We start from the raw sequence: 27,301 nt of genomic DNA on the forward strand, positions 1-27,301 counted from the left end.
CTGACTGAACCGTGTGATCACAGAAACTTTTTTTGTGTCTTTTCAATATCTGTCGCTCAAAGTGTTTGTAATTAATTCACATTTAAAACTAATAGTCTTCTCCCTTAAGTCTTGATTAGATTTCACAATGTTTGCGCTTGTATTTCGGTTACTGCGTTATGGGTACCCGTCTGCATTTATTTCTTCATATTGTTTCCTTGCTTTATGAAACACTTTCGAGTGAGGATACTGCGAGTCGTTGGAATTCACCTTATTGCTTCACGTTTCATACCTTCTATGTTATGGTCTTTGTTTTTCCCATTTTAAATTGGATGATGGGTGGATGAGAGTGTGGTAAGGGAAGGAGGGTCGGGGGAAATGTATCTTACAGTTTGATGGGAGTTTCCTTATAGTTTCCTCTCCGTAAATCTTTTGTGTTTCTTACTAGTGATATGATTTTGTTAGGTATCAAGATGGGGTCAGATGTGCTTGTGGGATGCGTACCTGCACTGTTTAATACAAGTTTCACGATATTTATTCCCTGCCCTGATCATAGTTTTCTGTAACTATCAACAGATGATTTGGCTACATCGTTATTTAGTGTGGACCTTCGATAATGTGTAAGGGACGATCAAGAAGTTTCCGTTCGAAGGCCGTATAGACCGTAATCGGTATGGCACTGAGGCAAAATCACTGTGGGATTTCAGACAATATTCGACTGACGAATTGTAAAATGCTGTGTCCTGATGCTAAACGAAGTCCGTAACTGCCTGCTGCACATCCTCGTCCGACATGGATCGTCGACCCATCAAGGCCCTCTTTAAGGGACCGAAGACGTGATAGTCGCAGAGTGAGATATCAGGACCACAGGGCGAGTGCCCGTGTGTCTGCCACTTCAACTGGTCAGTATTGGACGAGCTTGCCTTCCCAGATCAACCGGCGTCATCTGTGTTGACCAGGACGGAACCTGGCGCACCATTCCACATCGTCGGTATTCAATAGACGTGATTTCCCATATACATCTTTCACTCTGCGATGTGAGTCTACAGGTGTGCGACGTTCGCTAGGCAAGAAAAGAAATATTAGCACTTTGTTCCTGTTTGGAAGCATTTGGTAATAGTATCACCATAGTTGACGTTTCCGCATCTACCGCACCCTTGCCGGCAACACACGAGTGCCACACAGATCACTTGTGCACATGTCGGTGCTTATGTACCCCCATCGGAGTCGTGCTACGTTGCGTAACTGTTGCAGCAACGCCCTGAAATAGGAACTTCTTTATGTCCCTTTATACACTGTAACCCTGACCACAGAGGATTTCAGGATACAACAACAACAGAAAACAGTCTGGAGATTTAGAAAACAAATAGTTCCCTTTAAAAAGAAAGCCTTGACCCACTCTATTCCCGACAAGATTGCGCGTTTTTAGTCGTTTTCTTTCGCTTATGGTGTATGCAACAGCAGAGCACCAACTAAAATACCTCATAGGGCAGCAGCGTCGCCTTGCGCGGAGGAGCTGCTAGAGGCAAAGAATAACATTCAAAGTAACTTTTTCTGTGTAGCATATTGGGCTTATTCTTGTTCTTGATCGGGTCCTCACTCCGAAGACTAGTTTACTGGTTCGGTGCAGCTCCTCATGTTACGCTATCTGAGATTTGGTCAATCGGGATGGGGCAGCATAAGGTTACGATTGTGGATGGGGCCGTAATCCGTTAGTCTCGGTTGCACAATAAATAGGTAAACTTTATCTAGGGAAATTGAAATTTTTAAACAATCTAAAAAAAACACTATTGACTGTATGACGGCTGAAGGCCTTATGACAAAAAAAAAAAAAAAAATCCACAAATTTAGGGCCGAAGGCCACCAACAATAACTTCAAACAACAAACAGCTGAAGGCCTGAATCAGAGGTCAGAAGAACAATTCCTAATAGCACACATTAAGATAAATTCATCGTTTTAAAAAACATCTCAACAAATACAAACGGGTCTGCTTAAAAAAAAAAAACTTATGTAACACGGCTGAAGGACTTAGCACGGAAGGAGTGATATTCTTGCTCGGCTGAAGGCCACACACAACTTCAAATAACAAACGGATGAAGGCCTGAATTAGAAGCCAGAAAAACTATTCCAAATAGCAGTTTTAAAATGAGTGCCTTGCTTTTGAAACAAGTCTGCTTTAAAAAAAGCTGACTGTAACACGGCTGAAGGCCTTATAACGAAAGAGGTGAAATTGTTGATCCTTAAAGCAAACATCACAATCTAAGGAAGTAGGACAAGCGGTTGTTAGCAAGTGTTCCAAGGGTCGGCTGTGGAAGGTAACTCAAACATAAGGTGAGACAGGCAGCCAAGAGTTGTAGTCACCTAACAGGATGGCAACTCGAACTAGGGCAGCTTAAGCGCCGACAGACCGACTAACCAATCAGCCCAACGTTCGATCACCGGTACAACGATGGATCATTTTTAGGCAAGGGCGACGAGACAGACAGCACTGAGTCTTCAGAAAGCACCTAAGGCCGAAGGAAACACTAGATCCAAGGCAGACTTCCAGAAAAAATATGCGCAATACAATACAAGAGGCTGTCGAGCTACACGCCGTCTCGGACAGCATCAAAACGACGAGGAAGGTACACTGCCGGAAAAGTACGCTAACCTCAAGGGCAGGTAACCGGGGCGTTAGCGGCCACAAAGCAGAATATACCGCTGGTTGCACTTCACTAACACGAATAATACTAAATTCAAAGATGAAAAACAGCTGCAATATTTAACCGCTACGAAACACTTCACTCGTTGCCGCCAGACTCAGCGGCCCTGGGAGCAACAATCCATTGACCAAAGGCGAGATCTCAGAATATTCGAGGTTGCATTAGCAGTTAACTTTTCACTCAACTTAAACGTCCAGGGTACGATGTGCTACGAAGTCGTCGCTCTCGCAGCTACCCCTCCTCGATCCGGCAATGGCAGCACCCCACCAGCAGCCCTGGCTTGCTCTCAAGCTGCACGGACTGTTCTCTGCTGCGCCCCCAACAGACCATATGTCCGTTCGCAACTCCTCACCAAATCCAGCAATCAGAGAGCATTAAAATAACTGCTCATTCAAAACCACAAGATTCACTTGGATCTGGGAAAACAATTACACCAACGACTCACAATATTAAAACCAGTCGCTGTGAAACAACACGAACGAATTACAAGTCGGCAAAACACGAAGAACTCAGTAGCGGTTGGAAGACTAAATGCACATCGTCCGCTGTGACGACCGACCAAACGACCGACCAACCAACTGTCGTCCCCACTGAAGTCAGGCACCGCAAAGATCCCTGTACAAATTGGCGACGGACAACTTATTGCCACGAAGTGACTTTGAAGGGCGGACACACACAGTCACGTGAACGTTATACTACTTGAATATCACTGCCAATTCAACTAAAACTCGCTGAATCCGGTCCTTGACGTGGTCGTGCTCTCTCGCGACCACAACCTTCCGTCGGACAGTGCATGTGTGTCGCCAGCGGTCGGGCGAGTACTGGCTGTCCAGACCTCACTGCTGCTCCGTCCCAACTCAACTCACTCGACACACGACGAGCCGGAAGTACTAGTGGCCGGTCCATAGATGGTACCACAGTACGCGCTATCGATAAGCGCTGCTGCTGCCACTCACGGACAGACAGAGCAGCAAATGTAGTGGCACCAGTGAGCACGCTAAGAAAACAAGACGTCACTATCGCTATTACAAGATGACAAGCTACGAACGGCACCAACACGAGCCGCACATGGCTCCCTGTCCTGTGCAGGCCTTTTCATCTCCGAAGACCTGTAATTCTTTTGTCATCCTTTTTCTTAGAGGTTCATCGCGACCCACCATGAATTCCTCTCCTGCACCAAATTCTTCATTTCAGAGAAGCAGTACTCATTTATTTGCTGGATCTATTGCAATCTCTGTCAACGTCTGCAGTTTTTACTATCTACAGCTGCCTCTAGCACGATGGAAGTGTAATGTGTCATAATATTATTATTAGTTTTTCTGTCCTTTTCTCCGTCGTCCTTATATATATATATATTGAAAGTTTACCGTCTTACCTCCTTGCCTAGGGACGCCAGATGAAGCTTGATGTTGTCAACCCGTGAATCAAAATTGCGCAACGGATAACTGGGGAGAGGAGCTTGAGAGCGCTACCTGGAGAGTGTGTCCTTTCTGTACGATACTAGGCAAGGGGCTGGAGGGCTCACACGCTGATGTGAGGGTCCCTGCGTTCTATAGCTTTTATTTTAAATACATTCCTTTAACTTGACTTCTTTGTGATTTTTAAGGTATGTTAAAGATTGATGACAGTTGGTTTCCTATTTATTTTAAACATAATCACTCGACTTTACAGCGATAGCAGCATTTGTTTCAGTTTACAGATATTACAATTTTACAACTTATTGCTCGGGTATATTATATACTAATCTGCACGCACATTTCTACGGGTAAGACGGAATTGCGTTGGCCAAATGTATACCACCAAAGCCTCCCAATATTTTACATAGGACATCCACCACGTGAGGATGATAACAGGCCAACTGGGGACCAGATACATTAACGCAGGGAGTCAAATTCCCTAAATTAACGAGATCATTCATTTCCTTACACAGTCCGAAGCTGGAAGTAAAAGAGTTAGTACAAATATTCAAATACCTCTCTTCCATGCGTGAAAATTGAGACAGACGCACTGAGGGCACGTCTGCTCACTTACCTGTCTTCTGTAACACTACAAGAATATGGCGGGCACCCAGAGGGCTTCCTGGGCCCCGGTGGAGGGGGTGGTCGAACTACTTGGCCGTGACCAACCTCTCCACCCCAAATCTTGTGACACTGGAATGTCTTTGACTTTTACCTGCCTGGGCTGCCTCTCTGATCCCCTAGCCAGGAATAGGGTTGGCACTACTATACTACAGAACTACTTCCCAACAAAGATTTGGCCACGCTTTACGGAAAGGTGTGAGGAGGATTAGGAAAGTTCATGTGCAGATTCATATCCACGTACAAGAAAGGCATAATACACGACACGTATAAATATGTATTATGAAGCCTGACATTTCTTTCCACCCGTCCACATGGGTTCTGTAGCACCCGCGGCCGACTGCGTCGTGTAATAAAATTGGCTGCGGAGCCGCCACTGTTTCTATTTCCCGGTGCGAGCGAGCAGCGAAACCTGCTGCTTATAGAGCGGAAACTACTGTCTCTTTATATATATATATACACTCCTGGAAATTGAAATAAGAACACCGTGAATTCATTGTCCCAGGAAGGGGAAACTTTATTGACACATTCCTTGGGTCAGATACATCACATGATCACACTGACAGAACCACAGGCACATAGACACAGGCAACAGAGGATGCACAATGTCGGCACTAGTACAGTGTATATCCACCTTTCGCAGCAATGCAGGCTGCTATTCTCCCATGGAGACGATCGTAGAGATGCTGGATGTAGTCCTGTGGAACGGCTTGCCATGCCATTTCCACCTGGCGCCTCAGTTGGACCAGCGTTCGTGCTGGACGTGCAGACCGCGTGAGACGACGCTTCATCCAGTCCCAAACATGTTCAATGGGGGACAGATCCGGAGATCTTGCTGGCCAGGGTAGTTGACTTACACCTTCAAGAGCACATTGGGTGGCACGGGATACATGCGGACGTGCATTGTCCTGTTGGAACAGCAAGTTCCCTTGCCGGTCTAGGAATGGTAGAACGATGGGTTCGATGACGGTTTGGATGTACCGTGCACTATTCAGTGTCCCCTCGACGATCACCAGTGGTGTACGGCCAGTGTAGGAGATCGCTCCCCACACCATGATGCCGGGTGTTGGCCCTGTGTGCCTCGGTCGTATGCAGTCCTGATTGTGGCGCTCACCTGCACGGCGCCAAACACGCATACGACCATCATTGGCACCAAGGCAGAAGCGACTCTCATCGCTGAAGACGACAAGTCTCCATTCGTCCCTCCATTCACGCCTGTCGCGACACCACTGGAGGCGGGCTGCACGATGTTGGGGCATGAGCGGAAAACGGCCTAACGGTGGGCGGGACCGTAGCCCAGCTTCATGGAGACGGTTGCGAATGGTCCTCGCCGATACCCCAGGAGCAACAGTGTCCCTAATTTGCTGGGAAGTGGCGGTGCGGTCCCCTACGGCACTGCGTAGGATCCTATGGTCTTGGCGTGCATCCGTGCGTCGCTGCGGTCCGGTCCCAGGTCGACGGGCACGTGCACCTTCCGCCGACCACTTGCGACAACATCGATCTGCTGTGGAGACCTCACGCCCCACGTGTTGAGCAATTCGGCGGTACGTCCACCCGGCCTCCCGCATGCCCACTATACGCCCTCGCTCAAAGTCCGTCAACTGCACATACGGTTCACGTCCACGCTGTCGCGGCACGCTACCAGTGTTAAAGACTGCGATGGAGCTCCGTATGCCACGGCAAACTGGCTGACACTGACGGCGGCGGTGCACAAATGCTGCGCAGCTAGCGCCATTCGACGGCCAACACCGCGGTTCCTGGTGTGTCCGCTGTGCCGTGCGTGTGATCATTGCTTGTACAGCCCTCTCGCAGTGTCCGGAGCAAGTATGGTGGGTCTGACACACCGGTGTCAATGTGTTCTTTTTTCCATTTCCAGGAGTGTATATAGGGTGAGTCACCTATCGTTACCGCTGGATATGCTGACGAACCGATTCCACAGACCGAACGTGAGGAGAGGGGCTAGTGTAATTGTTTAATACAAACCATATAAAAATGCACAGAAGTATGTTTTTTAACACAAACCTACGTTTTTTTTAAATGGAACCACGTTAGTTTTGTCAGCACATCTGAACGTATAAACAAATACGTAATTAGTTCCGTTTGTTGCATTGTAACATGTTAACTACTCTTCATTACATTAGTCAGGAACAATCGATACGCAAAGAAGTGGGATACTGAAGTACTAAGGAATGAAGAGATACGTTTGAAGCTCTCTAACGCTATAGATACAGCAATAAGGAATAGCGCAGTAGCCTGTACAGTTGAAGAGGAATGGACATCTCTAAAAAGGGCCATCACAGAAGTTGGGAAGGAAAACATAGGTAAAAAGAAGGTAGCTGCGAAGAAACCATGGGTAACAGAAGAAATACTTCAGTTGACTGATGAAAGGAGGAAGTACAAACATGTTTCGGGAAAATCAGGAATACAGAAATACAAGTCGCTGAGGAATGAAATAAATAGGAAGTGCAGGGAAACTAAGACAAAATGGCTGCAGGAAAAATGTGAAGACATCGAAAAAGATATGATTGTCGGAAGGACAGACTCAGCATACAGGAAAGTCAAGACAACCTTTTGTGACATCAAAAGCCACGGTGGTAACATTAAGAGTCCAATGGGAATCCCATTGTTAAATGCAGAGGAGAGAGCAGATAGGTGGAAAGAATACATTGAAGGCCTCTATGAGGGTGAAGATTTGTCTGATGTGATAAAACGACTATTCACGTTGGTGTGTAGAATATATGAGTCTGGCGATATACCATCTGATTTTCGGAAAAGCATCATCAACACAATTCCGAAGACGGCAAGAGCTGACAAGTGCGAGAATTATCGCACAATCAGCTTAACAACTCATGCATCGAAGCTGCTTACAAGAATAATATACAGAAGAATGGAAAAGATAATTGAGAATGCGCTAGGTGACGATCAGCTTGGCTTTAGGAAAAGTAAAGGGACGAGAGGCGCAATTCTGACGTTACGGTTAATAATGGAAGCAAGGCTAAAGAAAAATCAAGACACTTTCATGGGATTTGTTGACCTGGAAAAAGCGTTCGACAACATAAAATAGTGCAAGCTGTTCGAGATTCTGAAAAAAGTAGGGGTAAGCTATAGAGAGAGACGGGTCATATACGATATGTACAACAACCAAGAGGGAATAATAAGAGTGGACGATCAAGAACGAAATGCTCGTATTAAGAAGGGTGTAAGACAAGGCTGTAGCCTTTCGCCCCTACTCTTCAATCTGTACATCGACGAAGCAATGATGGAAATAAAACAAAGGTTCAGGAGTGGAATTAAAATACAAGGCGAAAGGATACCAATGATACGATTCGCTGATGACATTGTTATCCTGAGTGAAAGTGAAGAAGAATTAAATGATCTGCTGAACGGAATGAACAGTCTAATGAGTACACAGTATGGTTTGAGAGTAAATCGGAGAAATACGAAGGTAATGAGAAGTAGTAGAAATGAGAACAGCGAGAAACTTAACATCAGGATTGATGGTCACGAAGTCAATGAAGTTAAGGCATTCTGATACCTAGGCAGTAAAATAACCAATGACGGACGGAGCAAGGAGGACATCAAAAGCAGACTCGCTATGGCAAAAAAGGCATTTCTGGCCAAGAGAAGTCTACTAACATCAAATACCGGCCTTAATTTGAGGAAGAAATTTCTAAGGATGTACGTCTGGAGTACAGCATTGTATGGTAGTGAAACATGGACTGTGGGAAAACCGGAACAGAAGAGAATCGAAGCATTTGAGATGTGGTGCTATAGACGAATGTTGAAAATTAGGTGGACTGATAAGGTAAGGAATGAGAAGGTCCTACGCAGAATCGGAGAGGAAAGGAATATGAGGAAAACACTGATAAGGAGAAGGGACTGGATGATAGGACATCTGCTAAGACATGAGGGAGTGACTTCCATGGTACTAGAGGGAGCTGTAGAGGGTAAAAACTGTAGAGGAAGACAGAGATTGGAATACGTCAAGCAAATAATTGAGGTCATAGGTAGCAAGTGCTACTCTGAGATGAAGAGGTTAGCACAGGAAAGGAATTCGTGGCGGGCCGCATCAAACCAGTCAGTAGACTGATGGAAAAAAAAAAAAAAAAAAAAAAAGATTATACGAAGAGAGACCAGTTCAACCCAAGCCTGTTACCACGCCGATAGCGACACAGAGGTTTAGGAGACCAAAAATTAAGCAACGGATTCGTTCTGCAACACGGATGGCAACCTTACTCCACCCAGACCTATGGTAATGATAACGGTAATCACAGTGGCAATGGAGAAAGCCGTAAATACAAAGGTGGATGTAAAAGAAATGGGCAAAGATTTAGCATAAACAACAACAATGGTCTAGAAGCGTATGGCCGGCCTGTGAAATACGTACAGACGCAAGTTTCCTTCAATAATCAGCCGATCGCTTGGCAAACGAAAAACAATAACAGACAACCGAATAAGACACAGCCAGTGAAATTCGACAAGCAAAGTAACACACATATGCCGAATAAAACGCAGAGGCAAAGAAAATTTCAGTCGACAGCTTCTCAGGGCACTAATTGGCGTAGCCAAACACCAATGGTCAGCATAGTGGAAGTTACGCCTAACCCAGAGATCGATGCCACTGCGACGGCAGAAAACTTGAATCAGTCTCGGTAGGCCCCCATTCTGTGACGCTAGAGTGGAGTGGGGCATGAGCTTGATCGAGACTTGCTTTATCAGATACGATCTTGGTAATGATGTGAGAGATGATATGTATCAAGGTAATGCGGGTACGCAGAAAAACTTGACAGACAGCAACGTACAATCTACTATTACAGCCAAAATATTTGACCCTGATGTACTCACTGTGCTTGACAAATGTGCTACGATTAATTTGATGTCACAGGGATTCTTTCAAGAAATGAAGAAGCGTTGACGTATACCCACATTGGCAGTGCAAAAAGGCAAGGTATAAACTGCCACTGGTCAGATATCGAAAGGAGTCAAGATACAAGCCTTAATTCCTGTACAATTAGCACACTTCTGTACGATGCAATTTTTTTGACAGTAGAGAAATTAATAGTTGATTGTTTAATCGGTACAGATACATTTAGGACATGTCAAGTACAAATCAATATAGGAAAAGGCCAATGTCTTTTCACTGTAAATAACCAATTATTTGTAATAGACTTAATGAGGAGAGATACTAATAGATGTAACACTGAAGTTACTCATGACTTTGAAGTTCAGTTGATAAATCCTATAGTTATGTTTGCGAACACATACAATAACGAACAGTCGTGAGCTGAAGAAATAAACGTCGACACAATAAGCGCAAAGGTAAGTGAATCAAAGTGCTTGTGTGAAGAACAGCAAGAGGAACTTAGGGAACTGATACTTGCTTATATACATGTCTTTAAAAAAGGACCAGCTATTATTAAGTATTTCTTTACAACATGGAAATGTATCCTCACGAAACTTTTTGTTCTACCTCATACTCTATACTATGGCCAAAAAGGAGAAGCAGTAACAAAAGAGATTAACAAGATGCTTGAATGGGACAAAAGGCAACCATCATTTTCCCCTTATTTTAGTCCCATCTTGGCTGTAAGTAAACCAGATGGCAAGATGCGCTTGGCCCTCGACGCTCTTAACGTTAATAAGATTATTGTACAAGTCCGAACACGTCCAGATAACTTAAAGAAACAGCTTCTGAAATCCCGTAATACTAAATTTCTTACTATAATCGACCTCCGATATTCGTATTGGCAAATAAAACTACATGAAGAAAATCGAAAGTCTACCGCCTTCGTATGTGGGGGCAGGAGCCTCGAATTGCTAGTATTACCGTACTGGTGTATTTATCTTTGCACTTGACAGAGTCCTAAGGCCGCAATTTTTGAGTAAGGTAAGAGTATACGTGGACAACCTCTTACTCTCTACACCCACTTCGGTAGAACATTTAAGATTAATTGCACAGGTATTGAACCGTTTTTCCGAATAGGGAGTAACAGCAAATATGAAGAAATGTAATTTAGGACAAAAAAAAGTAACATTCATAGGACACAATCTCTTCGGAAGGCATACTGCCAGATCTTAAAACACTTGATGCCATTAGGAACTGACCTTTTCCTCAAAACAAGAGACAATTAAAGGCATATTCAGGACTAGTGTCATTTTCAGGAAATTCATCCCCAGCCAAGCTATGAACAGCGCTGCTTTACTCCATCTTCTCCGGAAAAACAGACCTTGGTTATAGGACAAGCAATGTCAAACCGACTTCGAGACCATTAAGCAAGTCTTATTAAACACTAATATTTTATCTCAACCAGATATCAAGAAAGATATTTCTTTATAGACGGACACGTCTTCTCACAGTCTTTTCAAATGGTAGATAATATTTGCATAGAAACAAAACAAGTAAAAGTACGCTCTTTAACTGATCAATTTTTATATATACACCTGTTTGTCTCAATAAGTGATAGCTGGTGGACGGATTACGAGTTCCGCCGTGTTAATATTGTTTAAAAATGTGTATTCCAATCGTATTTTAAAAAGTGTTATTGAAAGTTATCAGGATAGCAAGGTTTATTCGCACAGTACTGTTCATTATTCCGCGACGCGCCGAGAATCCTGCATCAAGAGGATTGAAGCTAACAAGAATTAGCGTTAGCAGAGGAGGGGCGATCCGGAACCAATATTGTCATACCAGTCTCTATGCACAATAGCGGTAAGGCTGTACGTAAATTTATGAATGTTAATCTAATAATGTATTATATACTGAAGGTCTGTTGATATGCCACCTAAAGTTCACTCTGGATGTGAGTACATTCCAATTTCTTACAACTGATCTTTCAAAATTTCTTTTTTAGTTATTTAAAGCATCAGTTTTTAATCAGTTCCATTATCTATTACATTTTATGCGTGGAACTCTATTCTCGTATTCCCCTCAGCAACTATTCAGAAGTTATTTCCTGATTTCTTAACAAATGTCCTGTCATCCTGTCTCTTCCGCTTGTCAGTGGTTTCCAAATATTCTTTCATCTCCGATTCGGGGCAGAACCTCCACTTTCCTAGTATTTCCAGTCCACATAATTTTCACCGTTTGTCTCTGGCACCACATCTCAAAAGCTTCTTTTCTCTTCTATTCCGTTTTTCCCAGAATCCATGGCCCACTACCATAATATCCTGTGCTCCAACGTATATTCTCAGAAATTTCTTCTTGCGATTGAGATCTGTGTTTTGATACTAGCAGACTTCTCTTGGCCAGGAATGCCCTTTCTAGCTAGCCTGCTTTTTATGTCCTCTTTGCTCCGTCCGTCATTGGTTTGTAACCTCCCCCTCACTTATCGACCTTAATGACAGTGAAAATACTAAACCGCGTGTACCTAATGGAAATTTGGGAAAAGCAATCGTCACCGAAGTTAATCTGTCGGTAAAGAGGGAGGAAAGGGTTACATCTAAATGAAAGGAAAAACGCAAATGAAACTGGTGGAATTTAATTTTGGAAAGGGTAACGTTAATAAAGAAAGGAAATGTGCGGCCGTTACGTTAACAATCAACTAGCGGTAATTAGATATTTGAGATTTGGGGGAAATTACGGTCGCCAGTCCTAAGGACAATTACTATAGTAACTGAAAAAGAAAGGTAATTACACATATAATTAGCACTAAAAGCGTGGCAACTGAAGGTTGACACGTGTAGTGTGAAAACTAAAAGTTTGCAGAAGTAATAACTTTCGCTGCACTCTGACTTAATTTAGCAAAAGAATTAATAAAACTGGAAAACAAAGTTAATTTAGTGACTCAAATTAATAAGAAGCTTTCTTTCTTAAGCACATCGAAATTCAGTAAAATACGGTTAGTCTTGGACTACCTCAACAATCATTTCAAAAGCTACTTGAATCTACGCAATTTAGAAATAAGAGATTTAGCTTTGAACTTGAATTAAATGATTCTGAACAATTAACAATAGTAAGATTTGGTACGTACCAAGCTGAGCTGCAGTCACAGGTAAGCTAAAATATGGTAACAAAACTAGCACTCTTACTTTGTGCTTGTGTAATCTAAGTATTGTAGCCAGCTATGAATACTGAAAGTGAACTTTGAAATTAAAGCAGTGAAATGGAATTATGCTGGCGTTTGAATTTCATTTCGGAAAAGGAATGGACCCTGCTTGGTAATGCAATTGGGACAACGAGCAACAAAGGTTCATGCTAAGTAGCTGTAATTTTGTGATGCAACAATTTTAAAAGTTTGAAAATCTGAGGTCTTCCATACAGTTCTAAAACTTTACGTGCTTCCAGTCTTCCTGGTTGGTTGGTTGAAGGTTTGAAGCCGTCGATCGAGGAGGTGGCGACAGTCACTCATTGTCGGCCGTCGCTGTTGCAGAAGCTGGATGTTGGCGCGCCTTCTTCTCGACACGGTCACTAGACGAAACGGGCTCTTGATGTGCGCCAGCTAATGCTTCCCGTCCGCGACACCATGTCCGAAACTATCATCGCAAGTCGAGCGCAATTACATGCTGCCAAACCCCGAAAGCGCGGCAACTCGCGGGAGCTTCACACCACACACCTGCTCCACTCGCTACTCCAGCCAGACTCCCTCATGCTCTGCCCGCGCTCCACGCGGCAGAGTTAACACTACCAAAGATCTTACACACTGATTCTTCACACGACCTATCGATGTAATCGTTCGATAGCAGTTTTCCCTAGGCAAGACCCAGCGTAAAAATACAAATAATCTTTACACAACAAACCAATTATACATAGACATAAATGCGTAATTATATATATACAAATAGTAAAACAATTACAATATGTAAAGACACAGAAATATATTCAGGTAGCAAAAATAAGGAAAACAAATTATAGTACAATAGATGGAAATAGGAGGATATGCATTTCCGGCGTTACAGGTTATGTTGCTCCACAGTTAGCACAAATCCTTACCTTCACCTACACCAAGACCATCAGTCCTGATGTTCAGTTCCTCGCTGTTCTCATTTCTGCTACTTCCCATTGCTTTTGTCTTTCTTCCATATACTCTCAATCCTCATTGTGCCCTCATTAGGCTGCTCATTCACTTTATCAGATCATTGTAATTGTTCTTCACTTTCACTGAGGATAGCAATGTCATTAGCGAATCGTGTCGTTGATATCCTTTCAACTTGATTTTTAATTCCACTCCTGAACCCTTCTTTTATAACCGTCATTGCTTTTCGATTTATAGAGAACGTAAGGGGCGTGAAACTACATCCCTGTCTTATATCTTAATTAATCAGAGCATTTCGTTTTTGGTTGTCAGTTCTAATTATTCTGTTTCTCTAGATGTCGAACACTTAGCACCATTTGACTTCTAGATTGTCAGATCCAATGACCGTGTCTTGAATTTTCTTTAGCCTTGGTTTTATCTTCAACCGCACCGCCAGAATTGCCTCTCTGATACGTTTACCTTTGATAAAGCCAAACTGATCATTATCTAACACATCGTTAACTTCCTTTTTCATTCTTCTGTATATTATTCTTGTGAGTGACATGGAAACATGAGCTATTAAGCTCAAATGGTTCAAATGGCTCTGAGCACTATGGGACTGAACATCTATGGTCATCAGTCCCCTAGAACTTAGAACGACTTAAACCTAACTAACCTAAGGACATCACACAACACCCAGTCATCACGAGGCAGAGAAAATCCCTGACCCCGCCGGGAATCGAACGCTATTAAGCTGATCGTGCAATAATCCTCCCACTTGTCAACTCGTGCAGTCTTCGGAACTTGCAACACCTATATCGATTAGAAGTAGGTTTATTCTATGTAACCATGATTATGAAATGTTTGCTCTTTGTTAGTTAAGATCATTGAATTGTGACAGGAAATTTAAAGTCTTTTTCCCTATATATATGGAAAAAGCTAAATGATGTTTAAAATAATGAAATTTTATAATATATATATGTTTATAAAGAAAAAATTCTGTATTGTAAGCTGGTTCATGCTTAGGACACCTTGTAAGAGGTCCGAGCAGATGTAATTTCGATGTATTGCTCATGCGCTGCCTGCAATATGCAAGGTATAAGAGAATCGCTGACCAGAGAGCAGTGTTGACTGAGTAGGAACTGTGTAGCTGTAGCAGTAAGTTGTTGCTAGTCTGCGCTAGTCTGCGCTTGCCTGGTGTGGAGTCTGCTCTGGTCTGGTCTGGTGTATCGTGTTGGCTGGCCCGGTCGCTGTGCAGTGATGCCGGAGCCTGAGTATTATTGTATAAGGTAAAAAACACCCTCGCGCATATCTAGTAATGTTATGTGAACTCCCATGTAAATCTTTAAAAAATGTCCTAATAGTAATCTTTGTGATATAAAGTAATTTCTGAGAAGCATTCTTTTCAATTTAAAGAATTTACTAATTTCTTCAATCCATGACCATTCCTATTGTTGCAAAATAAAATCAGTTGCTTCCTTTCATAAGTGACAAATCTATTGGCCAGCATTGCACAGAGCTGTGCCAGAAAAAGTTATTATAAGAGCAGATAGTTGGCGACTCTATTGAGGTAAGAATTTTTGCTTTTTATTCAGAATGATCTTAAAGGGGCCATGACACAGCACTGCTGTCGTCCAAAATTTACCAGGTTACTGAATGTATTTTTTATTACGAGGTTTAGGAAGTTTTCTGTTTCGAGCTTACATTAAATGGGAAACAAATTTTGTGTGGATGTTAAATGTGAATGAATTACTGTAGGGAGGTTATAAATGGGAACCAATTTTGTTACACAAAAATTAAAATTAGAATCATATTCTTATTCCATATTCTTATTACTTATTTAAAAAAAATTGTGGAGAGGTTACACTTGGCTCAGAATCATTATCCACTAATATTATTATTATTATTATTTAGAATTATGTGTGGGAAGGTTACAACCTGTACAATATAAAAGATGTAGGGAACACGGTCCGAAGCGGAAGTGGCTTGAAGCGATGTAAAAGGTGGTTTTGGTGGTCAAACTGGACGTCTCCTTGGTGCGAACGGTACCCAGTCAGTGGCTAGTCGTTGCACGGTACTCATTGAGAGTGCCAAGGGAGGTTCAAAATGGTTCAAATGGCTCTGAGCACTTTGGGACTTAACTTCTGAGGTCATCAGTCACCTAGAACTTAGAACTACTTAAACAAAACTAACCTAAGGACATCACACACATCCATGCCCAAGGCAGGATTCGAACCTGCGACCGTAGCGGTCGCGCGGTTCCAAACTGTAGAGCCTTGAACCGCTCGGCCACCCAGGCCGGCGCCAAGAGAGGCATTTTGAAGCAGTTTTGCAGGGAATTTTGTCCCGGATGTGAATTTGGCTGTTGCATGGTATTCTCTGAAATGAGGAATGGCTCTAACACGTTAAAAATCCGTCGCCAAGAAGAAATGGTAAAGAGCATTCAAACACCACGAGCCTTGAGTATGTCTCCTCTTCATGTAATTCTTGCCGGCCGAAGTGGCCGTGCGGTTAAAGGCGCTGCAGTCTGGAACCGCAAGACCGCTACGGTCGCAGGTTCGAATCCTGCCTCGGGCATGGATGTTTGTGATGTCCTTAGGTTAGTTAGGTTTAACTAGTTCTAAGTTCTAGGGGACTAATGACCTCAGCAGTTGAGTCCCATAGTGCTCAGAGCCATTTGAACCATTTTTCATGTAATTCTTGAGCAGAAAATTCTCTATTACTAGCTGAAATATATTACAGAACTCAATTAACTTTTCTCCTTTCTCATATATAGTACCAAGACCATATTCTCCCGTAACCCTTTTTCTACTCCTTCCTCTACAACCGCATTCCACTCAACTATGACTATTGGATTTTCATCTTCCTTGACATATTGCATTACCCGCTCAGTATCCTCATATACTTTCTCTTATCTTCATCTTCAGCTTGCGATGTCGGAATGTATACCTGAACTACCGTTGTTTTTTCCCCTGTCGGTTCTGATGGCAACTAACCTATCGCAGAAGTATTCACCGCAACTCAATATTTACCATATCTTCCTATTCCTCAGGAATCCTACTACCATTATACCAATTTCTGCTGGTGTTACCGTATACTCATCTCACCATCTACTTGAATATGCTTGCAGTATGTTCTCTCTATCTAACGCTGCAATTTTTATCTCCTATCCGTCCGTCCCCCCCCCCCCCCCCCCCCACACACACACACACACTTCCCTCCAGTAGTAAACTGACAATTCTTCAATGTCGCAGGACGCATGATAACAGTCCCTTGTTTTAGTCAAGTTACGTAACAATTTCCTTTCCTCCCCAATTACATTCAACACAATCATATTACAGTTACGCGATCTGCCTATCCAAACTACAGAATTAACCGGTACCGTGACATGCTTATCGCTCACGCAAACTTCTGTATCAGATTACAATCCCAACACCCATAGTTACTTTGCATGTAAACAAAGTGCTTCTTCACTTGTCTCTCCATTGCCTGTCTTCGTTCTATATCTTCTATATTTCGGCTATCGTCTGTTACTTTATTGCCTAACTCATCTAACTCGGAGTGCCCGTGCGGTTTGAGGCACCATGCACGGACTGAGTGGCCTCTCCCGTCACAAGTTCGAGTCTTCAGACGGGGATGGGTGTGTATGTTGTTCTTAGCATAAGTTAGTTTAAGTTACTTTAATTAATGTGTAAAGTCTAGGGACCAATGACCTCAGAAGTTTGGTCCCTTAGGAATTTACACACATTTTCAATATTTTTCATATATTACTTGCAGTGTCTCATTTCCTTATCTTGTGCCCTCAGCATCGATTAATTTAATTCGACTACATTCCATTAACTTTTTTCTGCTTCTGTTGACGTTCAGCTCATATCCTCCTGCTAAGACATTGTCAATTTCGTTCAATTGCTCTTCTTGCTGTCTCTCACATAATTACAATGTCATCAGCAAACCTCAAAGTTGTTACATTAAATGTATTCGTAGTTGCGAACGTGGACATGCATTTGTAGAATGGACTGACGACAGTGATAACTTATGCTAGACAGGGACTCGAACCGAGGTTTCTCGCTTAATGCTATAGGAGGGATATTCGAGTAGAAGTATCGGTCCAGCACAAATTTTCAGTGTCATTATTCAATTCTACAGCTCATGGTTGTCCATATTCGCAAATGCGAGTACATTTAATGTACTTCATAAGGGCTGTAGTAGGCACAGTGCTTGTTCCTTTCGACAGGCATGGATGTCCCAAGGAACTTTGCACCGTATATCAGAAAAGCACAGGCACTGCAGAATCGTATTGGAAGTTTTTATTTATTCTCTCACCTTCTACAAATTTTTCTCTTGTTTCCTTTGCTGTAAGCCCAACGTACAGGTTGAATAACATTGGGGATAGGCTTCAATCCTGTCTCGCTTTTTTTTCAACCACTGCTTCCCTCTCAGACCCTTCGACACTTATGGCTCACGTTGGATTTCGGTACACGTCGTATGACACCTGTCTACATACATACTCTGGAAGCAACATTATGGTGCGCAGCTTTATGTACCTTGTACCACAACTAATAATTTCCTTTCTGGCTCCACTCGGAAAAAGGTAAAACGTCTATATTTCTCCACATGAGCCCTAATTTCTAATATATCTGTGGTCCTTCAAATAAATGTACGAAAGCGGCAGTGAATTTGTTCAGCAGTCAGCATTTAATGACGGTACTCTAAGTTATACTGAAATGTTTCTCGAAAAGTATGTCATCTTCCCTCCAGGGACTTTCGATTGAGCTTCCAGCTTTCCCAGAATAAATTCAGTATCTCCTGTGATATCCAAGTATTTCTATGGGCCATGGCTTTTTACCCATTTCATCCTCTGCTGCCTTCACTATTTCATCTCTCAAAGCTACTCATTCATCGTGTACTGTGTTCCTTTCCTCTTTTTCCGTCAATCGTTGCCTAAAGCTCCCTTTGAAACAGGAAACAACAGTTGGTACTTCCAATTTTCCAGGCCCCATCTGATTGATTTCCTACATATTTGCAGTTTCTTCAGTTTTAATATACCATTCGTAAACAATAAATTATGGCCAGAGTCCACATTTGCCACTGGAATCTTCTTACAATGTGAAATGGGGTTATGTAGTCTCTTTCTTCACATTATATAACAAATCAGAGTCCTTTCAGTGTCTTTCGGTCTCTACCACATACATAGTCTTGTTGCATAATTCTTAAACCAAATATTAGCGATGACTGAACTATGCACTGTACAGAATTCCACTATGTGGCTTCCTCTTCCATTACTTTCACCCAGACCATGAATTATTAATATTTATATATTTTTTTATTCTCCTACTACTGGATCCCAGTCACTCATAACGATTAAATTTATATTTCCTTTAACTACATGGTTAATTATTTTTATCTCACAATTAATTCTTTGAATCTCTTCATCATCTACCGAGCTATTTGGGATATAAACTTTTACAGTTGTAGAGGGTGTTTGGATTACAGTCTGTATTGTCTACGATAATGCGTCCACCATGCTGGTCATTGCAGCATTCCTATTTTCTTATTAGTTATTTGAAAACATTATTTAAAATATTATTGACATGTTCCATATCCACGACGATCTCCTCAGCACGGATCTATGGAACGAAAAACTAATCTAATCTAATCGAACCTCTTCCTGCGTTATCCCTATTTGCTTTTATAGTTGTGATATTGTACTCATTCTGAGAAAAAGCTCTGTTCGTACAGCCCCAGACTTCGCCAATTCTCAGTATAAGTAACTTCATCCTGTCCCTTTCCTTTTTATATTCTCCATTTTACCTACGTAACAACTTAACCATCCAGGAGAACTGTTTGTTCTCGGAAGAAGTAACAGCAGTAGTTTCCCCTTGCTTTCAGCTGTTCGCAGTACCAGCACTGTATTGCCGTGTTGGTTGATGCTACAATGGCAGACTAGCAGATGATCCAGATTGTTGCACCTGCAACTACTGAAAAGGCTTCTCTCCATCTTCGGGAACGACATGTTTGTCAGGAATCTCCGTAGATACTACTCCATTGTCATTGGACCTACTGTACCGCACGCCACCTCGACAATTACGTCGACACTTGGATGCAGAATCGTCGACAGAAGTGACCCCACGAGTTCCAGGGAATTTTACAGGTTAACTTAGTTTCTCATGTTGTATGTTAATGAACTCGCGGAAAATATTGATAGGAACCTCGAACGTTTCGGGGAAGAGCAGATACCGATAATGAAGGAGGCCTACAATCAGAAGAAAACTTCAGAAATATTCAAGCAGATCTACATAAGGTATGTGAATAAAATGTACATTTATGCAAATTTATCACGCCACATAATGAAAACTGTCTCAGAATCGCGTAACTACAACATCAATTGATACAAATATAAAAATCGATAGCGATCTGAAATAGACTATCCCATAGGTTCATTCGTATCTAAGGCAGGTGGCAAACTTCGGTTGTTGGGCACGATACTGAGGCTGCTTGCAATAAATTTTTGTGTCGTATCTCAGAATATCGTTGAACTGTGTTGACCAATACTAGATAGAAGTAACAAAGGGTATTCAACGCATACTTAGATGGAATGGATTTCTCCGCAGAGCTGATGAAGAATGGAACATGTGGAAAATACTGTTAAGAAGAATGGAGGAATATCTCAACTGCCAGATTCTAAAATATAGAAGCACATTTTCCCTCGGAATTCTTCATCTTCTATGCATCGCAGCCCTAACGACTACGAAGAAAAAACTTAATTATTGCAAGAAGAGAGGTATTTAATCAGGCATTCATCCTTCGTTCCACGTGACTGAAAGGGAAGAATTACTAGCATGTGATACCATGAAAGTGCCCATTCCCTATTACTTCATAGTGTTTTGCAGAGTATGTACGCAGCTGTGAATAATGTAGATACAGAAGATGAAAAGTTAAGCCTTTAAAGCTGAACACCCACGATTGCCGTCTCTAATAAATATCTTCTAATAAATATCTAAATAACTGAATACTTTTAATTTCTAAATATCTGGGTGGTCGGCACAGATGTGGATAAAAAGCACTATATGTATAACTTTACAACTCGAAAAGAAACGAAATTCAAATGTTACTACACAGTGGTGATACCATGACTATTGCTAAAGTTGTATGAACAAAAATAGGTATGACATCAACACAAATGGAGCAAGGATAAAATTCTTGAGGAGAGTTGAACTTTCATCCACCAGAATATCAGGCCAAACTGCTGAAAACAACGCAAGTTATTACCGTTAATACCTACTGTATAATGGTGTCACGTTTACATATTCCTCCAAAGAAGTTATTTAATAATGTAAGAATCTACTCCTACAGTGTCCATTAATTTCTCAATACTGACCCAAAAGAATTTTCGTAGGATAAATACCAACACCCTTCAAAGTAAAATGAAGACAACAGTAATAATCCGTGTAGACAATACGCATATAATGTCTGGAAACAGCTGCGGTCCACAGAAAACTTTCCGTTCATTTTAGAAGACTGATCGTAGTTTGGCCCAGTTCCACACTTTTGAATGCAAAAGATTTTAAGGAAATTCCGCATTCTTACTGGAAGTACCCTCGATAAAAACTAGGTAAATACGTACTTTTACGTTCGTCGAGACACAAGTCATTCTACATTCGTGAACATCTGAATCCAAAAATATCAGCAACAGTAAACAGAACCGTACCCAATACCATCAGGCAAGTAGGCTTTCAGCACCGTACACTAAACCGTACCCTAACTCAAAAAGGAACGCTCTGAACTGGATAATGGGTCATATAACGTATTACATCCAAACAGAAGAAAGCAGAAGTAAAGATCTCTGGTGCTGTATGACATCACAACGCTCAGACATACGAAAATTTAGAAAGAAAGATGTGCCTACTTTTTAAATAAGGCAATCGTCGTAAACGAAGTATACCTTAATACTCGTATATATTATGATTCTCTGAACGAAGCTGTTCTGTTTACTGACATGCGTTTAAGATCAACATAAAATTTTTTGTAAAATCTGTTGCTGAACAAATTCAATATTCGGATATAAGTAAACAGGATATCCGTGATGTCGATATCCACGAGCAGCTTATGACACGGTTACCATTAGTAAAACAGGAACATAAAATTCGGTTCTTGAAACGTCAGCTCTCTACGTGACAGTCCAAGGCTGTCGTTAATGCATTTATATCTGACAGCATGGCTTTTCAGCTAACTAGTAGCGCATATTACAAAGGTTCATCTTCCCATGGTTGTATATGATGCTTCGTCCATAGGCAAAATCTTGCGTAGCAACGTTGCGTCACTCCGCAGATTTCTGGTGAACATTTGAAGAAGCTTATCCGAATAGGAAAGTCATTGCCATGAAGCTATCGGTGTGGCGAAATGTGAAAAAGACTAAACAGATTGAAATGTAGTATTGGCAGAACAGAACAGTGGCTGATCCAACCAGCACATTTCAGCTGACTCAGTGTAATGGTAATTGTGTTCTAAAGATGTTAAAATGTAGTAATATTTTCGTCATCTGTTAGTGTCCATTTTGGCTGGATGATTTTATTTTTCTCACATACGTTTTCGTGTAAGTTTTTTGGTTGCCCTTCTAATAATGTTTTCAAAGACCGATTATTGGTTCCTGTCACGGTCATGTTGTCTTATCTTTCAGCATGTACAGGTGCCCTGAGTTTGGCAACATTCAGCATTAACGGAAACCATACTCATATTTTCAACACTCGCACACTCTATATGATTGAAAGTGGAGAGCATATGTTTAGAGCTCATCATTATGTGGTAGTGAAACGTGGACTGTGGGAAATCCGGAGCAAAAGGGAATCGAAGTGTTAGAAATGATGTGCTACAAACAAATGTTTAAAATTGGCTCTCAGCACTATGGGACTTAACATCTATGGTCATCAGTCCCCTAGAACTTAGAATTACTTAAACCTAACTAACCGAAGGACATAACACAACACCCAGTCATCACGAGGCAGAGAAAATCCCTTGCCCCGCAGGGAATCGAACCCGGGAACCCGGGCGTGGGAAGCGAGAACGCTACCGCACGACCACGAGCTGCGGACTGTTTAAAATTAGGTGGGCCGATGAAGTAAGGAATGAGGAGGCTCTGCGCAGAAACGGAGACAGGAAAGGAACATCTTGAAAACACTGACGAGGAGAAGGAACAGGATGACGGGACATCTGCTAAGACATCAGAAAATAACTTTCGTTGTACGAGAGGGAGCTGTAATGAAGCTATAGAGTATAGAGGAAGACAGAAATCGGAATACATCCAGCAATTATTTGAGGACGTAGGCTGAAGAGGCTGGCGCAGGAGAGGACTCAAAAAAATGCAAGGAAGACAAGTCCAGATGCGTACATGAGAACTGTACACCTATCGAAAGTGTAGTGTTTGCCAGAAGTCCTGACTCAGCATATGGAGAAGCCAAAACAAACTTCGCTGAAATTAGAAGTAAGTACGGCAACGAGAGGATTGGGAATTCCACTGTAAAATCCTTAGGAGAGAGTGGATATGCAGAAAGAGTACACTGAAGGCGTCTATGATGGGGATCACTTTTCTAACGACGTGACAAAAGAGGATAGGGAGTCGATAAAGATTAGACACTGGGTGTAGTTTCTGAATTAGAATTTAAAAGAGCTCTGGAGGACTTAAATTCAGATAAGGCAGAAAGGGTATTAAATATTCCAGCGTAATTTCTAAAATTATTGGAGGAAGTGTTAACAGAACGACTATAAACGATGGTGTGTGGAATGTATGAGTCTGGCGATATATCAACTGACTTTCGGAAAAATATCATCCACGCAATTCCGAAGATACCAAGAGACGACAACTGTGAGAATTATCACACGATCAGCTTAATAGCCCCTGCAACAAAATTTCTGACAAGAATATTATACTAAAACTAAAACTAAACTCCGTCCGAATAGGCTATGAAGACCCAACGGTACCGACCGGACGCCGTGTCATCCTCAGCTCACAGGCGTCACTAAATGAGGATATGGAAGGGCATGTGGTCAGCACTCCACTCTCCCGGCCGTATGTCAGTTTACGAGACCGGAGCCGCAACTTCTCGATCGAATAGCTCCTCAGATTGCCTCATACGGGATGAGTGCACCCCGTCTGCCAACAGCACTCAGCAGACCGGATGGTTACCCATCCATCTCAGCCTGACAGCGCTTAACTTCGGTGATCTGCCGGGAACCGGTGTTGCCAAAAGGAAAAACTGGATGACCAAGAACGAAGTGCTCGGATTAAAAAGATTATACGACAGGGATGATTTAGCTTTTCTCCCCTGCTGTTCGATTTATACATCGAACAAGCAATCACGTCAGTAGAGAAAAGTTGCAAGAGTAGCTTTAAATTTCAAGGCGGAAGGGCATCAGTGATAAGTTTCGCTGATGAGCTGATGACATTGTTATTCTCGGCTAAAGTGAAAAAGAATTACGGAATGTGTTGAATGGTATGAAAAGTCTAATGCAAACATAACAAGGATTGAAAGTAAATCGAAGAAAGACGAAAATAATGAAAAGCAGCACAAATGAGAATACCGAGAAACGCAACGAAATAGATGAAGAATTTCTGCCACCTAGTTAAGAAAATAATCAATGACAGACCAAGCCATAAGGACAAAAAACCAAATAGCATTCCTGGAAAACAGAATTCTGCTAATATCAAGCATAGGTCTCAATCTTATGAAGCAATTTCTGAGTATGTACGTTTGAAGCACAAAATTTTGTGATTTTGTAACAGAGATTGTGAGAAAACCAGAAAAGAATCGAAGCAATTGAGATGTGGTGTTTCGGAAGAACGTTGAATATAGGGTGGACTGGCAGAATCGGATAGGAAATGAAGATACGGAAAACACGGACAAGACTAAAAATTCAGAATGACAGGACATCTGTTAAGACTTCAGGGAGGAATTTCCATGATATTAGAGAGAGCTGTAAAGCGTAAAAGCTCTGTAGGAAGACAGAGATTAGAGTACATGCAGCAAATAATTGAGGATTTAGGCTGCAGTTGCTGCTCTGAGAGAGAATATTGGCTCATGAGAGGAATTAGTGATAGACAGCACGAAAACAGTCGAAACACTGGCTCCTCAACAAAAAAGAAAAAAAATTCTACCTGGTGCGTTTGTTGGATGATTGGCTGAATGATAACGAAGCTTTAGGCTGAATGGCATGCCGGTTCTGGGCTGTACGGCATTCTGGGTTGAGATTAACTGCTTCATTTACTAAACAAGCACAACGAAGTATGAGATCGTTTAATAGGGCTTGCCTTGAATCGAAGTATCATCACAGAACATTAGGAGTCACAATTTAAGGATATATTTCATTACTAAATAAAAACTTGGTGAATGTCAAAGTTGAGAGTGTAAACTGATTTGTCGGTGATATATTATATTGAGTATAATGAGGAAGCCATATAAAATCCCTTGCACGTAGCGTAATATTCCCTCGCCGTGCAAAACAACAATTTCCGCTTTCCTGACACCACGAGCCGTCGCTTAGCAACAAAGCTGCTCGCAGTAAAGGAAGCAGCGGCGAGAAGCGCAGCTTTTTAGACACTTCCGGGCGCTACGAGGCTGCGGATTTGTTTCTCTTCCGCACTACACTTGCATAAGTAATGCCGGCACAACAGCCTACGCTAGGTGCACCGTGAGAGACTCGCGTGACGCGAAAAATTAGCGAGCGGCCTGGGTGAATTCGGGTCAGTTGCCTCCTTTGGTGGTAAATATTTTACGCTCCGGTGAGCAAAGGCCGCGCCTTCCGCATCATTACCTCGCCGCAACGACTACGCCTCTTTTCCGCTCTGTCACTCCCCGTTGATACTGCTTAGGCTGGTCTGGCGAACTCGATAGTCAACAAAAAAATAGCTCTTTCGTTCAAATGATACGTGTATAACTTTCAACTATGTACACCACATTCACTCTAAAGTGATTTCTAATGAATTAAATAAACTGCTGTCACGGGTCTTGAGTCGAAAGCCTGCTTTCATGCAGCTTCACACGGTGTGTAGCCCTGCAATCTCTGTATACTTAGCGAAATACCCATCTGTTCGAACTTGCTTACTTTAGTCATGTTGAAGCCGCCCTCCGTTATTGTTATGCACAACACGTATCTCCATTACCAAGCCGAAACTTATTTGAAGCCTCTGGAACTGTCCTGTCAGTTTACCCCTTGTTCCAGTCAATTGCGCTATACATTTATCTCACTTCAGTTCGGTACAACAACTATCCATTTTATTTTAAACATTCATCTCTAACATCATATTCCAGGAGCTTGTACTCTCTCCTTACCTTTATCGCCCATGGTCGACTTATTTCCAGTACTGCACACCAAATACCTTGTAGAACGATTTCCTAAAATTTAAGTTAACTTCGATGTTAAAAACATTGCTTTTTTTTCAGAAAATTTTTCCTGGTATCGCCATAATGCACCTTAAATGTTCTCTGCAACGACCGTGGTCAGTTATTTTATTAAACAAACTGAAAACTCATCTACTTCCTGTAATGAATCATTTCCAAATCTGATTACGCAGCATTGTATGATTTACTGCGGCTAAATTTCTTTAGTCTTGTTTTCTTATTGTTGATATTCGTCTTACTCTCTCTTTTCCAAAACACTCTCTATTTAACTGATACTGTCGTTTCTTTGCTGCGTATGTCATCACTGTAACTTAAAGATTTTGTGTCTTCACCCTAAACCTCAGTTCCCTTTCCCACTGTCTTAATCGTTTCCTTAACTACTTGCTCCCTATATAGGACGAATAACGTCTGGGTTAGGATATTACCCTGTAAACCTCATCTACATCTACATCTGTACTCCGTAAGCCACCTATGGTGTGTGGCAGAGGGTACCCTGTACCACAACTGGTCTTTTCCCTTCCTGTTACACTTGCTGATAGCTCGATGGAAAAATGAATGTCTATATGCCTCCCCACGAGCCCTAATTTTTCGTATCTTCGAGGCCACTACGCGAAATGTATGATAGCAGCAGTAGAACCTTTCTCCAGTCAGCTTCAAATACCGGTTCTCTAAACGTTCTCAGTAATGTTCTTAAAAATGAATGTCTTCTTCTTTCCAGGGATATCCATTTGAGCTCTCGAAGCATATCCGTAACACTTGCATGGTGATCGAACCTACCAGTAACAAATGTAGGAGCTCGCCTCTGAATTGCTTTGATATCTTCTATCAAAGAGACCCGATGCGGCTCCCAAATACTCGAGCAGTACTTAGGAACAGCTTGCAGCAGCGTCCTGTATGCTGTCTCATTTACTGGTGAACCAAACTTTTTTTAGAATTCTCCCAATAATTCGAAGTGGACCATTCGCCTTTCCTACCATAATCCTCACATAGCCGTCCCATATCATATCACTTCGCAACGTTACGCCCAGATATTTATACGATATGACTGTGTGAAGCAGGACACTACTAATGCTGTATCCGAACGTAACGTTTTTTTCATTAAATTACGTAATCGTACATTAAGAATCAGGTGCCAACTAGAACTTTGTCTAGATCATCTTGTATCAATCTACAGTTACTTATCTTCGACGCCTTCCTG

At 42.0% G+C, this 27,301-nt stretch overlaps 1 non-coding gene across 1 annotated transcript; it reads right to left on the reverse strand.

The window, feature by feature from the left end:
- Nucleotides 1-15,926: 15,926 nt before the first annotated feature.
- Trnap-ugg (transfer RNA proline (anticodon UGG)) lies at nt 15,927-16,010 on the reverse strand. The gene has a single exon. It is a non-coding gene; the product is annotated as a tRNA-Pro (tRNA).
- Between the last annotated feature and the right edge of the window lie 11,291 nt (nt 16,011-27,301).

The sequence above is a fragment of the Schistocerca serialis genome, chromosome 7, assembly GCF_023864345.2.
Source record: "Schistocerca serialis cubense isolate TAMUIC-IGC-003099 chromosome 7, iqSchSeri2.2, whole genome shotgun sequence".
NCBI lineage: Eukaryota > Metazoa > Arthropoda > Insecta > Orthoptera > Acrididae > Schistocerca > Schistocerca serialis.